The sequence below is a fragment of the Pongo abelii genome, chromosome 17, assembly GCF_028885655.2.
Source record: "Pongo abelii isolate AG06213 chromosome 17, NHGRI_mPonAbe1-v2.0_pri, whole genome shotgun sequence".
Lineage (NCBI taxonomy): Eukaryota > Metazoa > Chordata > Mammalia > Primates > Hominidae > Pongo > Pongo abelii.
This window is the reverse complement of record NC_072002.2, coordinates 79429271-79439282: the sequence shown is the minus strand read 5'-3', so window position 1 is coordinate 79439282 and position 10012 is coordinate 79429271. Positions and strand designations below refer to the sequence as shown.

Sequence of the window (10012 nt, the reverse complement as noted above, 5' to 3'; positions counted from 1 at the left end):
AAACATAAATAAGGAAGAGCTGTGGGACAAACTACAGCCCCACTAACACAGCTTGTGCAGGGCCACAACTGATTCTCAGCACTGCCCACTTCCATTATCCATTAAAATATCTGTTTCCTTCCATTGTCACCTCTTCCCTAGGCCACTGTGTCTGTATTTGGCTGGAGTTGCTACATTTGTCCTTTTATTGTCAAAATGGGGCAAAGGGACATAGAGGTGTTTAAGTAGATCACATAGCTCCAATCCTCCCTGACCACCTTAAAATAATCACAAACAATTACATTTTCTTGGGTGTCATATCCTCTTCTTGCTTCCATGCCCATATTAGGCAAATACATTTATACTCATATTAAAGATGAGAAAACAGGTTCAGAGAAGCTAAGGTGGCAGCTTGGAGAGAGTGGACCTGAAGTATGAACTCCATGTTTCAGACCCTTAAAGATCAAAGATATCTAAATTCACTAACTTTAGAAAAGAACATGTCTCATTCTTCTCATTTACAAAACCCACATTGTTTCACAAAAATATAGCCATGTGTTTATTCCGGGGAAAATGTGAAGTAATAAGTTAGATTCAGATTGTAACAAATTTTCTAAATGTGTAATAGGATAGTTCAAATATTGATGAACCAAATCATTATGGCTTTCTATGACAATAAAGTTGTATTACTTTTGCATTCACAAAAAATTATTAAACAACTGCTATATTGTATATAACAAACGTTCATTTAATCACTATTTTGAGTACTTGGTATGCACAGGTGTTTTCTAAGTACTTGGTGTACCAAGATAGAAGAGATTTGGGGCTTGCCATCAACAAAGTAACAATTTGTGAGAAAGAACAGAATGAAATTGTTTTAAAAAGTAAGAGAACAGCAAACGGGTAAGTACAACATTAAAACTAAGGACAATGGAGAAAGTACTTTAGATCAGTGGTTCCCAACGTTTTTGGCACCAAGGATCCATTTCGTGGAAGACAATATTTTCACCGCAGGGGTGGGGTTTGGGGTGAGGGAGGTGGTTTGGCCATGAAACTGTTCCACCTCAGATCATCAGATCATCAAGCATTAGTTAGATTCCAATGAGGAACGTGCAACCTAGATCCCTTGTGTGCACAGTTCACAATAGCTTGCGCTCCTATGAGAATCTAATGATGCTGCTGATGTGACAGGAGGCGGAGCTCAGGTGGTAATGATCCCTCCACCACTGGACACCGCTCACCTCCCGCTGTGCAGCCTGGTTCCTAACTGGCCACGGACCAACACTAGTCTGCAGCTCACTGGTTGAGGACCCCTGCTTTCAATGATGACTGAGGTCAACTTTCCTGGGTACATGAAAAGCAGGGAATGCTGTACTCACTCACCACTAGCTTCTGGAAAAAAGGTTGTGAGAGAAAACTACAAACTTCTTGCAAATAGATCCAAATATTTGCAAGACCACACTGGAACAATAAATCTAGTTTCAAACATCATGCACAAAAATGCAGCATTTATCTTTCATAAATGCATGGTATGTAGTTGACGTTAGCAAATGTTTATTAGACGAGTTTAAAAATATATGTATTTGTAGTATGTATACCATATTTTCAATTTGACAACCCCAGTGAGTACAGCTTAGTGTTTTGAGCTCAGTTTGACAAGTCAAACAAGGAGAGGTTCAAGTCCTATTCCTATTTCCTTCTATTCAACCCTGGACAAATTAGCTAAGTTCTCTTTATTTGAAGTTATTTCTAATACATGCTTTGTAAAGTTTTGTGAGTACTGTGTTTAACCATGTAAAAACCTTTGCAGTCACCAATGTTTTGTAAATGCTTAATAGTCACCAATGACAGTTCAGAGCTGCCCTGATATCAACCATTCACTCTCTTCTAAAATTAACAAATAATATTTTCTTTGAAATTATTATTCTCTTTATTTGTTCCTGGAACATGATACTAAATTTCACAATATTAAAACAAAATAATTTCATAACATTTAGAATGGTATCTAATTTGATCTCTATAATTAAAAAACTCGGTAAAGCTCTTATTCTATTCTGTCACAAAATAAAATATCCATGGGGAAGCAAATTATTGTTCCTATATGCAGTCTCTATTTGCTAGTGCCATTTATAATATGCTAATGAAATGATTTTTGAAAGTACTTACTTAAAAGAAGACAATTTTGTATGGTTCATTTTTTCAATTGTAAGTAAGCATTTAATAAAATACCTTCATGAATTCAATGGGAATATGTATAATTATGAGCAATTAGAGTTAAAATTAAGCCCACAAATCAGGAAATTCAAAAGCTAATATCCAAAAACAATGTTAGTTTTGAAAGTGCCACAAAATAATACACATAATTTAAAAGGTTAATATACTTTTAAATATTTTAAGCGAATTACATGATAGCAAATTATAAGAGTAAAAAATATTTCTGAGCTATTTCAGAGACTGCCTAATTATTAGATAACAGTTTAAATAAATATAGAATAGAAGCTATGATTTTTTTGATTCCTAAAAATCAGAAATATGGATTTTTTTTTAACATCAGGACATCCAAAATGACTAATTGATTTTGTTTCTAATCAAAGGAAATAACTGCTATGGGGGCAGAAAAAACTTAAAATCATATAGCTCAAATGGAGAGTATCACAGAAACCCAGAATGGTTTCATACATTTAAATATAAATAAAATACTTTTATTTAGTCGTGCATAGATGGGTAGTTGGTGATGGGATTCATATTTCTAGTCTACTGGTTTTGAGACTGTGAAGTATACTTATTTATTATTCTTCATCATATATCCATCATTTAATAGAAGCATTTTAGAAAAATTTCTATCCATCACCTTGTTATTTTTATAGACAAATATTTTTCTGTCTCCATCAAGTATCTAAAACTGCAAATGCAAGTTTCTCATATGAATCTAAAGTAAGCCAGAAAAATCCATTTCTAGAACAATATCTAATTGTAAAGTCATGGTACCCTGGCTTATGATTCTTGGCAAATAATATTTTGTCCTGAGATTTTACCGTTTTTATAGAAAGTAAGGGATTAATTTGTCTATATACAATTGATTTTTAATTAAAATAAAAATAGTCATTTCATATTTACTAGGCATCATATAAATCATTTTGCATATAGCACCATCTATATTAATGAAAATGGATAAATTGGGAATGAAAGTTTACATTCTCATTTACATAGCATGTATCTGCACAAAAAATTTATATCACAAGTGTTTGTATTTTTTTTTTAATTTATAGAGGGGATTATGAATGTAGCAAATGTTTGCCATCATTTAAAAAAAATCACCTGCAGACACGTAGAAAGTATTAATGCCATTCCTTTTGCAGACTTTGCTGAGTTTTCTTCCACTAGTTATTTTTACTGATACAGACATTTTGCATTAGTATATACATTTTAGACTCTGTTTGTCATTTTTTACTCTCTGTCTACAAAATCAAACAAACAAAAACCCAAAACAACAACAAACAAAACCCTACTAGCATTTTGAATGGAATTGCCTTGAGTCAGTTGACCTATTTGGATAAAACTAAGATTTTACCAACATTGAGAGTTTCAATCCAAGGCTGTGATATATCTTCCCATTTATTTAGGCACTCTTACTTATCTCAACAATATTGTATAGTTTTTAATGTACAGCTTTTACACATGCAATTTTAATTTAAATCTAACCAGGTCATGTTATTTTTAAGTTATTATAAATGGTGTTTTAAAGATCATTCATTTTCCAACTCTTCATTTCTGATATATAGGAATATAGTTGACTTGTGTACTTTGTATTTAGATGGAATTTTCCAACAATAACTGCACTGATATATATTCCATCCTACATGCATTTACACTGACAGTCCTTCAAGAGGTAGGGGTCTCTATTTTCTCCCTTTGAACCTGAGTGCATCTTTCAAAGTGTTTTAGCAATATTGACAGCAGAATTCCACAAAAAAAAGGCTTTATGACTTCTAAGAATTATTTTTAAAAGACAATATGGCTTCCAACAGACTATCTGTATCTCAGGGTTCCTGTATTTGTACACTGCACATCAGGTTGTGAAGAAACAAAGTTACCTGTAGCTGTTCTGGCCAATAGCTTTGGATAGGTCTCCACCCAATAGGCAGCATCCTGTAAGAAAGAGTCAAAGGTCACTATATAATGACAAAAGAGTCAATTCAGCAAGAGGATATAAAAACTGTACATATATATACTCCCATCACTGGAGCATGCAATTATATAAAGGAAATATTAATATATCTAAAGGGAGAAATACACTGGAATACAGTAATAGTAGAAAATGTCACCACCCACTTCCCGTAATGGACAGATCATCCAGACAAAAGTCAACAAAGAATCATTGGAAATGAACTACAATCTATACCAAATTGACCTAACTGACATTTACAGACAATTTATCCAACTGCTACAGAATACACATTTTTTTCCACCAATACATGGAACATTTTCCAGGATAGACCATAGGTTAGGTCACAAAATAAGTTTCAACAAATTCAAAAAGGTCAAAATCATATCAAGTATCTTTTATGACTGCAATGGTATAAAACTAGATATTAAAAACAAGAAGAACTTGAAACCATACAGACACATGGAAATTAAAAAACAAGTTCCTGAACAATTAATGAGTCAATGAAGAAATCAAGATGGAAATGTAAAAATATATTAATAAGTGTTACAACTCTTTTAGAATCTGTCTAGCAAATTTCCTAGCGGGAAACCTTCCAATATAAAAATAAATGAATAAATAATTTTGAAAATAAAAATACTTTAAATCAAATGAAAATGAAAATACAAAGTACCAAAATACATGGCATATGGTAAAATCAGTAGTAAGAGGAAGGTTTACAGCTATAAACAGCTACATCAAAAAATTAGAAAGATTTTGAATAAAAAATCTCATGATGCACCTGACAGAACCAGCAAAGCAAAAAGTCCACCCCAGAATTAGTAAAAAATAAAATAAAATAAAAGGAAAGAAATAATAAATTTCAGATAAGAAATAAAGTGAGGAATAAGAAAAATACAAAAGATCAATGAAACAAAAGATTTTTTTTTCTGAAAAGATAAATAATATTGGTAAATTTACCTACAATAACTAAGAAAAAAGAGAAGGTCCAGATAAATTTAATAAAAAACAAAACAAAAAAAACAGATATGACAACTGATACCACAGAAATGCAAAAAAATCATTAGAAACTATTATGAACAAATATACACCCCCAAATGGAAAAACCTAGCATGGGATAAATTACTGGACACAAAGAACCTACCAAGATTGAATTATGAAGAACTAGAAAACCCAAACAGACTGATAATGAGATCAAAGCAGTAATACCCATCAAAGTAAAACCAGATGGCTTCACTGCTATATTCTGTGAAGAACTGAAAGAATAACTAATACAATTCTACCTAAACTGTTCCAAAATTTGAAAAGGAAGAAATTCTTCCAATCTCATTCAACAAGGCCAGAATTACACTGATGCCAAAAACACACAAGGACACAACAAAAAGAGAAAACTACAGGCTAATATCCCTGATGAACATAGATGTATATCTTCATCAATATAGTAGCAAACTGAATACAAAAACATGATAAAAAGATCATTTATCATGATCAAGTGGGATTCATCCCAGGGATGCAAGGATATTTCAACATAGGCAAATCAATAAATGTGGTATATCACATTAACAGAATGAAGGACAAGAACCATATAATCATCTCAATAGGTGCTGAAAAAAAAATTTGACAAAATTCAACATTCCTTTGTGATAAAAATTCTCAAGAAAATGAGGAAAAAAACATACCTCAAACAATAAACACCATATATGACAAGCACACTGCCAACATTATGCTGAATGGTGAAAAATTAAAGCCTTTCCTCTAAGATCCAAAACAAGAAAATCATTTTCATTTTTATCACTTTTATTCAGTACAGTACTAGAAGTTCTAGCCAGAGCACTTAGGCAACAGAAGTAAATAAAGGGCATCCAAATTGGAAAATAAATCATTATCTTTGTTCACATATGACGTAGTATTATATTTAGAAAAATCTAAAGACTCCACTAAAATACTATTATAACTTATAGAGAACTTCGGCAAAGTTACAGGATGCAAAATGAGCTTATAAAATTCAGTAGCACTTATATATGCCAACAGTGAACAATCTAGAAAAGAAATTAGGAAAGCAATCACAATACAATAGCTACAGAAATGATGCCTAAGAGTAAATTTAACCAAAGAAGTAAAAAATCTTTACAAGGAAAACTATAAAACAGTGAAGAAAGAAATTGAAGAGAACATAAACAAATGAAAATATATCCCAGCTCATGACTGGAAGAATTAATATTGTTGAAATGTTTAAACTACCCAAAGTTATCTACAGATTCAATATAATCTCTATCAAAATACCAGTGACATTCTTCACAGAAATAGAACAAAAAATCCTAGACTTCATAAAGAACCACAAAATACCCCAAATACCCAAAGCAATCTTGAGCAAAAAGAAGAAAGCTGGAGGCATCACACTACTTGACTTCAAAATATGCTGAAAAGCCATGGTAACCCAAATAGCATATTACTGGCATAAAAACAGACACATGGATTCGTGGAGCAGAATAGAGAACCTAAATAGAAACTCACACATTTACAACCAATTCATTTTTGAAAATAGTCCCTAGAATATATACTGGGGAAAAGACAGTTTTTTTAATAAAAGGTGCTGAGAATATTGGATAATCATATACAAAAATCAAATTTTGATGAATTAAAGACTAATGTGTGATGTGAAACAATGAAACTACTAAAATAAAATATTGAGAAAACACTTCAAGTCATTGGACTGGCAAAGATTATTTGGGTTAGACTCAAAAACATGGGCAACCAAAGCAAAAGCAGACACATGGGATTAAATCAAGCTCAAAAGCTTCTACACAGCTAGGAAAATTATTAGCAAAGTGAAGTGACAACCAATGGAATGGGGGAAAACATTTTCAAACTATCCATCCCAAAAGGGTTTAATAATCAGAATATATAAAGTACTCAAACAACTCAATAGCAAAAAAAACACCCACAATAATTGAATTTAAAGATGAACAAAATGCCTGAGTGATGAAATAATCTGTACAACAAACCACCATGACACACGTTTACCTATGTAACAAACATACACATCCTGCACTTGTACCCTTGAACTTAAAATGAAAGTTAAAAATAAAAAAGGACACAATATCTGAATAGACATTTCTCAAAAGAAGGCATATAAATGGTCTTTTTAATGAAAAAATAAACTTCAGCATTGCTAATCACCAGGAAAATGTAAATCAAAACTACAATGAGATATCCTTTCACCCCAGTTAAAATGGCTTTTACCTAAAAGATGGGAATTAACAGATGCTGGCAAGGCTGTAGAGAAAGGGGAGTGCTCGTACACTGTTCGTGGGAATGTAAATTAGTACAGCCACCAAGGAACAGTATGGATGATACTCAAAACACTAAAAATAAAACTATTTCATGATTCAGCAATTTCACTACCATATATATATATAGAGAGAGAGAGAGAGAGAGAGAAAGAGAAAGAGAGAGAGAGAGGATATATATATATGGATATAGATATATTGGATCCTATACATATGATTCAGCAATTTCGCTGCCATATATACCCATATATATACACCCATGGGTATATATATCCATATATATATACCCATGTGTATATATCCATATATATATATACACCCATGTGTATATATCCATATATATACATACCCATGTGTATATACCCATATATATACACACCCATGTGTATATACCCATATATATATACACCCATGTGTATATACCCATATATATATACCCATGTGTATATACCCATATATATATATACCCATGTGTATATACCCATATATATATATACCCATGTGTATATACCCATATATATATACCCATGTGTATATACCCATATATATATACCCATGTGTATATACCCATATATATATACCCATGTGTATATACCCATATATATATATCCATATATATACCCATATATATATATCCATATATATACCCATATATATCCATATATATATACCCATATATAGATATCCTCTCTATATATCCTATATATATCCCCTATATATATCCTATATATATCCCTATATATATATCCCCATATATATCCTATATATATATATCCCATATATATCCTATATATATATATCCCATATATATCCTATATATATATCCTATATATATATCCTATATATATCTCATATATATATCCTATATATATATATCTCCTATATATATCCTATATATATCCTATATACATATATCCTATATACATATCCTATATACATATCCTATATATATCCTATATATATATCTCCTATATATATCTCCTATATATCTCCTATATATATATATCTCCTATATATATCTCCTATATATATATCCTATATATATCCTATATATAGATCTCCTATATATCTCTCCTATATATCTCCTATATATGTCCTATATATATCCTATATATGTCCTATATATATCCTATATATCTATTCTCTCTATATATATCCTATATATCTATCCTTTATATATATATCTTATACATCTATTCTCTCTATATATCCTATATATCTATCCTTTATATATATCCTATATATATCTATCCTCTATATATATCCTATATATATCTATCCTCTATATATATCCTATATATATGTATCCTCTATATATATCTCTATCCTCTATATATCTATCCTCTCTATATATCCTCTATATATCTATCCTCTTTATATATCCTCTATATATCTATCCTCTCTATATATCCTATATATATCCTATATATATCTATCCTATATATATCTATCCTATATATATCTATCCTATATATATATCTATCCTATATATATATCTATCCTGTATGTCTATCCTATATATCTATCCTATATATATATATCCTACATACATATATTTGGCAGCAAAATTGCTGAATCATATATATATAGGATATATATACAGATATATATACATATGGATATATGGATATATATGGATATATATACATATGGATATATGGATATATACGGATATATATACATATGGATACATGGATATATACGGATATAAGTATATAGACGGACTTATATACATATGGATATACGTGTATAGACGGACATATATACATATGGATATACGTGTATAGACGGACATATATACATATGGATATACGTGTATAGACGGACATATATACATATGGATATACGTGTATAGACGGACATATATACATATGGATATACATGTATAGACGGACATATATACATATGGATATACGTGTATATATAGGAGAGAGATATATATATCCAAAAGAAAGGATATCAGTATGTTGCAGAGATATCTGTATTTCTATGTTTATTGCAGCTATATTCACAATAGCCAAGACACAGTATCTACCTAAGTATCCATCAATGGGTGAACAGATAAAGAAAATGTGGTAGATATCCGCAGCCATTAAAAAAAATGAAATCCTGCCATATGCAGCAATATGGATGGGATTGGAAGATATTATGTTAAGTGAGATAAGCCAGGTGCAGAAAGAGAAACACCGCATGTTCTCAATCATAAATGAGCACTAAAAAGGTGGATCCCGTGGAGTTAGAGGGTAGTTCCAGAGGCTGAGAAGGTAATGGCCAGGGACAGAAGAAAGGCTAGTTAGTGCATACAAAAATACAGTTAGATGGAAGAAATAAAGCCTCAGGTTGATAGTACAGTAGGGCAACTTTAATTAACAATAATTTGTTGTGTAGTGCAAAATTTCTGGAAGAGACGAATCAGAATGTTCCCTACACATAAAAGGTGAATCTCCCAATTGCCCTGGTTTAATCATTATATTATACGCATGTATCAATATCACATGTACCCCCAAAATATGTAAAACTATTAAAAAAACAATTTAAAAAAATCCACAATGAGATTATCTTACACCTGTTAAAGTAG

At 31.1% G+C, this 10012-nt stretch overlaps 1 pseudogene; it reads left to right on the top strand.

Moving 5' to 3' along the window:
• The first annotated feature begins 4685 nt into the window (after positions 1–4685).
• Positions 4686–4738, top strand: LOC112129990 (U7 small nuclear RNA; annotated as a pseudogene).
• The last annotated feature ends 5274 nt before the right edge of the window (positions 4739–10012 follow it).